Source organism: Vulpes vulpes, chromosome 13 (assembly GCF_048418805.1).
Source record: "Vulpes vulpes isolate BD-2025 chromosome 13, VulVul3, whole genome shotgun sequence".
Lineage (NCBI taxonomy): Eukaryota > Metazoa > Chordata > Mammalia > Carnivora > Canidae > Vulpes > Vulpes vulpes.
The window spans coordinates 160,411,733-160,419,475 of NC_132792.1; the positions used below are offsets into that span (position 1 = coordinate 160,411,733).

The following is a 7,743-nucleotide window of genomic DNA, read 5'->3' on the forward strand; positions in this document are numbered from 1 at the left end:
GATGTGGGACTCCATCCCTGGACTCCAGGATCATGCCCTGAGCCGAAGGCAGGCGCTTAACCACTGAGCTACCCAGGCATCCCGGTTTGCTTGTGTTTTTTTCTGATTTATGAATTTGTTCATTTTCATCCTTGAAAATTATTTGATCTTTGGAAAAGATTATTTTAAAAAGGATTGTTTTTTGCCCTTATCAGAAGTCTAGGTTCAGACAAACAAAAAACAAACAAACAAAAAGTCCAGAACCACCACTTTAAAATAGTTGCAATTTTTGTTTGTTTCCCTTTAATCATCTGGTAATGTTATTTTTAATTCCATTCAGTTGTGAGAGCTAGCATGTAGTTATAAATTATCAGAGAAGAAAGTAGATTAAGCCTCCACCACATTTCTGCTCAAAATACATGAACAAAATCACAGTAAAAACTGAAGTTAATGGGTAGCATATTTAATTGTAATTCAATATTAAGTGCATTCTTGATACCACAGGTAAGTACACAGTACTTATGTCAAAACTTACATGAAAATGGGAAGCCAATGATGTAGGTGATCCCTGAAGCTATTCTTTTGTTCAACTGAGAGAGCTTTCACTTTGGTTTGCAGACTTCATTTCATGTTTCTTATAGGACACAAATAAAATGGAAGACCTGCTGACAGTTTGGATCCTCGTGGAAATAGACACGAGGATAACATAACCAACTGTGAAAGATAAATAGGGGAGAGAGTAAGGATAGGGAGAAGGAGCTTTAAACAATGATTTTTGAAAGAAAAAGAAAGACAATGATTGGATGGGGAAGAGACTTAGGATGAAGTATAGTTCTCAGAAAGTCTTGATCAACCCTACAAAAAGCTCCAAGCAAAGATTTACTGTTAGAAGAGTCCTGCATCAACCAAAATTACTCTCCTCTTTCCTTGTGCTCCATCAACAGCTAAGAGAGCCAGTAAAAACCACAGTCTCCTATGAATGTAATGACTTAGCTGAAGGTATGGCTGCTGGAGGTTATCAAATAAACGAAATCTTCCAGCAAGTTCTTCTGAAGTTAGAGCTGAGCAGGGTTCCTTTATGGTTACTGCATCTAACCATGGTGAAGAGGCTGCGATATAATAGGAAATATATATGTAGTGTCTGTCCCTAGTTCCTGACACAGACTTCCTGAAATCCTTGTAATTTTCTGAGTAATGGGGTGATAGGAATACCTTACACAGTCCTCCTAAATCCCTTGATCTTTCCTATGTGATAAAGTATCTTTTGTTCTAGTGTGGGAACTCTTGGTGGATTCCTGGATAGTTTCAGGATGTGGGCTGGTCACCATAAAGATGAAGTGATGGTTAGAAGCATCAAACTCTCATCCCTATCCTCACATCCTCTGGGGAGGGGAAAGGGAATGGAGACTGAGTTAATGATTAATCATGCCCATGCAATGAAGCCTCCATAAAAATCCCTAAGCTATGGGATTCAGAGAGCCTTCAAAGTTATTGAACACATCCACATGCTGGGAGGGTGGTGCACCCCAGTTCTATAGGGAAAAAGCTCCTCATCTTGGGAGTCTTCTGGAGCTCCCCCTATACACTTCTTTGCTATTCATTTTTATCCTTTATAGTATATTTTATAATAAACCGGTAATAGCAAATTAAGTGTTTATCTGAGCTCTGTGAGCCATTATGGTAAACTATCAGACCTGAGGAGGGATAAGAATTCCTGATTTGTAGAGGCTCCTGAGTGGCTCAGTGGGTTAAGTGACCAACTCTTGGTTTTGGCTCAGATCATGATCTCATGGTTGTGAGATGTAGTCCCCATGTCAGGCTGTGTGCTCACTGGGAATCTGCTTAAAGATCCTCTCCCTCTACACCCACCTGTGCGTATGTGTGCTCTCTCTAAAACAAACAAACAAACAAACAAATAAATAAATTATTTTTAAAAAAGAATCTCTGATTGTAGCCAATTCCAGCAAAAATGTGGGTAACCTGGGGACCCACTACTTGTGATTGGTGTTTGAGGTGGGACAGTCTGAAGCTTTAATCATTAGGGTCTGCATACTGATCCTGGGTAGTTAGTAACGGAATTAAAATAAATTGTAGGACATGTAATTGGTATCTGCAGAAAATTGGAGAATTTCTTGGTGTGGAAAATCTACATATTTGGTGTCTAAAGTGTTGCCAAGAGAGAAACAATTTTCTTTTAAAGTCAAAATATACTCCCATAAACCTGGAATTCCCCAGAAAATACATTCTCTCTATAAGGATGAAATAGGAATTATGCCTCCCCTGCCCCACTATGGAAATGAAAAATGTCTGGATTCTTTATCATTGAGTGAGGGCAGAAAATAATTCTAAAATAAGCAGAATGCACTATATTTATAACCAAGTGCCATTTTACATATATGCAAGTTTGTTTTGGACATAGATATTATTCTTTTTTCATGATGCCATAATGAGGTCATACATTATGGTTGCATATTTGTTTAAAAAGGTTGTAAGCTTCCAGGAGGTGGGGATAGTAGCGTTGAATTTCTCTCATTATCTTCCTGCTGCTGGGTCCAGAGCAAATGTGCAATAAATGACTTGGGTGAAGAACATGGATTATTTGTGCCAGAAGGAGCAGTAGTGTTTGGGGGAAAGGTCATGGCCGAATGCCCTTATGGATTTTGCTTATCTTGGGGAAGGGATGTTAGAATAATTGTAAAATATGGAGAAATTCCTTATCACTCTGGAAATTTGGGTTATTTTGTGTGCAGAGACCGATATCCTGATGGCTGAGTTATAACTAGAAGAAAAACACTGAATGTGGTTGGGGACAGCCATTTCTCTTTCATTTATGGGAAGAAATTATGGTTATTACCTGAGATTTCATAGCCATGAATAGAGTACTGATAGAAAGATTCTGAAGTATCTCAGATTTTTCTAGGTATTGTTCTAATCCAAAGAATCAAGGGTTCATAGGTAGTATGAATTAGGAAGCATACAGTTATAATGTTAAGGATTAAACAAACACAAAGACAATGACTCTGAATCCAGACTGCCTAGATTCATATACCAACTCAGCATTTTTTAAAGACTTTATTTATTTATTTATTTATTTATTTATTTATTTAATTATTTGACAGAGAGAGAGAGAGAGAGCACAAGCAGGAGGAGTGGTAGGCAGAGGCAGAAGGAGAGAGAGAAGGAGAAGCAGACTCCCTGCTGAACAAGGAGACTAATGCAGGGTTCCATCCCAAGACCCTGAGATCACGACCTGGGCTGAAGGCAGACGCTTAACCAACTGAGCCACTCAGGCACCCCTAGCCACTCAGTTGCCCCCCAACTCAGCTTTAACTAGCTGTATAACTTGGAGATACTATTTCTTTGTCTGTACAATGGGGACACCCACAATTTTCACCTCATACAATCATTGACAATATAAGTGAGTTAATTTAGATAAAGTGTGTTTAGGTCATATCTTGACACAATATTACCATATTAATATTATCTCTCTGCTTTCTTACCTGGACACCAGTAAGCTGAGGGGAAGGGAATATACTATTCAACTCTTCATGTTCCACAGCTCTAAAGGCTGCAACATAATAATAACAATAAAAATGATAATAAAATTTATTAACATCTTGTATATCAGTCGCTGTAATTTTATATTTATTTCTTTCCCTTATTACAATGAGGATAGTAACATCAATATGTCCATCTTACAAAGAAACTTATCATTAAAGAAACTTATTACCTTGCTTAAAATCAAACAAATAATAAGCAATGATGTTAAATTCCGGCTTAGTCTAACTTCTGAGTAATCTTTTAAAACCAGTTATGCCATCTTAAAAGGAGCAGAATTTGATAAAACATGCATTGAATAGATGAAAACAAATGAATTTCAAAAAAAAACCCATCATCCCTTTTCACAATAAATTTACTTTATGGATATGTTTAGTAATGATAATGACTTCACAGTCATTTCAGCACTGGTAAATGTGTTTTTTTCAGTATCTTTTACAGGTACTACAGCAAAGTGGTCTCCATAAGGCAAAATAAAATGTGGTGCCCTGGTATCTGTTTCTTTAATTGAGCTTTAAAAATATATATCATTTGAATGAAATTATAATGATTTCATTAACCTATTTTGCCCTTTCTCAAATATAATGACTATAAATGTGATAGGAAATTACAACTGCCCATTGCTGGAAGAAAGCAATCAAGCTAGATTGACCAATATGATTATTACATGCCGGTCTGGCAACTTTTTCCCCCTAGATACTGAAGCTGAAGTTGGCAGATCATATAAATATCTATTTGTCTATTTATGAAAAAATTAAATCAGGAAAACTCAGGATCAAAATTTTAATTAATCAGTTTTACAGAAGGAAATCTCAAATTTTTAGTTCTTAGGGATTTCCATTTTAATAGTAATTATAAAACATTCTGGCTTAGTTTGTTATACAGAGGTGATGGATATACATTCAGTGATTTTCAATGGGAAGCTTAAAATGCATTCCCAAATACCAAAATGTTTTACTGTGAAATAATTTTAAAATTTAGGAGAAAAAGAGACTATTAAGCTCTTAAAGGTGTTTAGGTTCATTTGCTAGATACCATATAAGCCAGATGCTATATGAGATATAAGGACTTGTGGATTTAGTAATTTTCTCATCTTTCAAATGTGAAGAAGTGTTGTTAGATATGCCGACATATAGATACCCAGAGGAAAAAAAGAAACAAAAAGCGATGTGGTACTGGAGAGGAGGAAAATAAAATAGCAATCAAATAAAGAACAAAGATGCACTGCATTGTATAGGGGAATGCAACAAAATATTTTCTCTTTCTCCTTCCACCCCTTCTCACTCTCATTCTCTCTCTCTCTCTCTTTATCTATCTCTTTCTCTATCTCTGTTTCTGTCTCTGTCATCTCTCTCTCTCTCTCTCTCTCACACACACACACACACACACACACACATTCACACTTACACTCTGGATTGTGACCTGTAGTTTAAAAAAAAAAAAAAAGAAATCTGAAGTGTTTGGCTGCTGGCACAGAAGCCCCATTTATAGGTGTAGTCTTTTTAGGAATAGAGATTACAGAGAATCATACATCAGAAAATGAAAAATTTTCTTTCCAAAAAATCATTGATCATTTTATTATATATATATATAACTATTTAATTCACCCTACTGGCCATTTTTTCAAATAATTGCCACTTTTGCCCTTGCTTTCCAACATTATTCACTCATTTTATCCGTTTGAGAAAAATACTCACCTTAATGAAATATATCTCAAAACAGCTAGCATAAAAGACAAAAGAGTAGTTAGAATATTGAGATTGGCTTATTTTTGTGGGTTGAAAAGATTTTCAACCCACAAAAAAGGGCTTGTTTTCAAATAGGTAGTCTCTACATACATACCTGTGAACAGGATCTAAATACCTCCTATTTAAATCATTTATTATTTGGTTAATGACTGAAAAAGAAATTACTTTCCTTCAGTAAAAAGTTATGCTCTGAATTAGGATGATGTCTTCTTGTTCAAACCACACATAAATACACATAAATACACAGAGACCTTGATTTTTGCTGAAGATGTATCCTGAGATTTGATGTATAAGCCAATAGTTTGCCCCCCTTTTGGTCTTTCCTGGCACTTGGAGTCCCCATCATATTTTAATATGCTTTATATTCCAATTAGCAGTCCGCTTAAAAATCAGGTTGAAAATTTCTTGTTTATGGGAAGGGACTTTTGTTTTCTCTGTAACACCATTAAGAATTAGAACTGCTGTTTGAAATAGCAGGAATAGATAAAAAAAAATCCATTGATATAATATTGGACGACGTCTTACCATAGAATGCTTATTACAAATGATAGAGAAACAGGCCTTACCAGGAAGTCCAGGTCATTTAACTTTCTCAAATTATAATTATAATTACCTGTATTTTGAGTGACAGGACCAGGTATCTAGAACCTCAGAAAAGATGCTGTTTTCTCTCTCTCTCTCTCTCTTTTTTTTTTCCCATACCAACAAATTTAGGGGCAGTTTTGAAATAAGACATGTTAATTCTGGAAACGACAATATCACTCTCCAATTTTCTTACAATGCTGTGCTTTCCTTCCCAGTGTCCAGTAAATTTCCTCAGATCCCTACACTGGGAATAATTAGAATACATATCTCTGTAATCCACATTCCAAGAAGCAAACTCAGAGCAAATCACAATTTTTCTTTTTGCAGAGTAACTTAGTTTATGTTTGTCAGGGAAAAAAAACAATAAGCATAAACTTACCTGTATCAACACATGATTGATTAATAACCTCAAACCCTTTCTGTTTATTTGTATTGGAAAATTGGGTACACGCTAACCATAATAATTTTTTTCTTGGTGAAATTCCAAACACTACTTTGAGTTATAAATAATTTTATGCAAGCAGATGTAGAACTTTTTTTCTTTCTTTCTTTAGTTAACTCTGAGTCTGGGGAGTTCTGCTCAGGAGTGAATTAGCAATTTTGCTTCCATCAGAACCACTTCTCTGCAGAGGTTTATTCTCCAAATAAACCTTTTTTTCCACTAAAAGGTTCCCTAGCAGCCACAAACCCTGTGGCTTCCAAATTTTGCACCTTCTAAGATTTTTCCACCAGCCTTCCTTTCCACTCTCATCTTCATCCCCCACCTTTCTTTCATGAAATACCTTCCACTTAATTCACCAGACAATTGTAGAAAAGTTTGGTGACCCGGAGTCACTGAAAGCCCAGAAACCAATATGTGGAACACAGGAACCTATATATATGCCTAGGACTTCAGAGTAAGGAGCTTAGGTGGTTCATCAATGAGGAATAGTTATATAAGAATACATATTAAATATACAGAGAAAAGATAAAAATAGAGGGCAGCCTGGGTGGCTCAGCGGTTTAGCGCCTCCTTCAGCCCAGGGTGTGATCCTGGTGACCTGGGAGGGAGTCGATGTCAGGCTTCCTGCCTGGAGCCTGCTTCTCCCTCTGCCTGTGTCTCTGTCTCTCTGTCTCTCTGTGTGTCTCTCATAAATAAATAAATAAAATATTTAAAAGAGAGAGAGAGAGAGAGAATAGAGATATACTATAGACAGAATAGAGATACACTATAGAGATTTATGTACTATATATAGAGAAAAAGATATATGTGCCAGTAGGAATTTGTTTGAAAAGTGTAAATGGGCAAACTCTCCCTTAGTTTTTAAATTTTGTTTTGTTGTTGTTTAAAACAGTTTTAATTGTGCCCATTGTTCACAAGAGTGTGAAGAAATTGACACTCATGTTTAACAGCTGGTTTGAAAAAAAAGTTCAAATTTTTCTGTAGTGTGATTTAGGAATATAAATACCAATGTATATTAGAAACCAGAAAACTGTGCAAAATATCATATGTAACAATTAGACTTCTAGGGACTCCTCACAAGAAGAATTTACAGGTATGTTCATGTTCACCTCAAGTATGCTTAATACAACATTTTTATAGTAGTGAAATGTTGACAGTGATGTAAATACCCAACACAGAGAAATTATTAAATTAATAGTACACATGTACACATATACACACATGTACTGGAAAAATATACAGCTATTAAAATGGCATTATAGAAGACTATTAAATGATTAAGAAACTGTTCATGATCTATAAGATGACAAAGGGTCCTTAAATTATATATATATATATATAACAAGATATACACACGTGTGCATATGCACATATGTATATATACAAAATTAAAACTGGAATGAAGCCCACAAAAATGTTAATAATTTATCC

General features: G+C 35.5%; 1 long non-coding RNA gene across 1 annotated transcript; it reads right to left on the bottom strand.

The window, feature by feature from the left end:
• Positions 1-426: 426 nt before the first annotated feature.
• LOC140595028 (uncharacterized) lies at positions 427-7,517 on the bottom strand. Its single transcript, XR_011996433.1, has 2 exons — positions 3,480-7,517; positions 427-693 (listed from the first exon to the last, which is right to left on the bottom strand). It is a non-coding gene; the product is annotated as an uncharacterized lncRNA (long non-coding RNA).
• Positions 7,518-7,743: the final 226 nt, after the last annotated feature.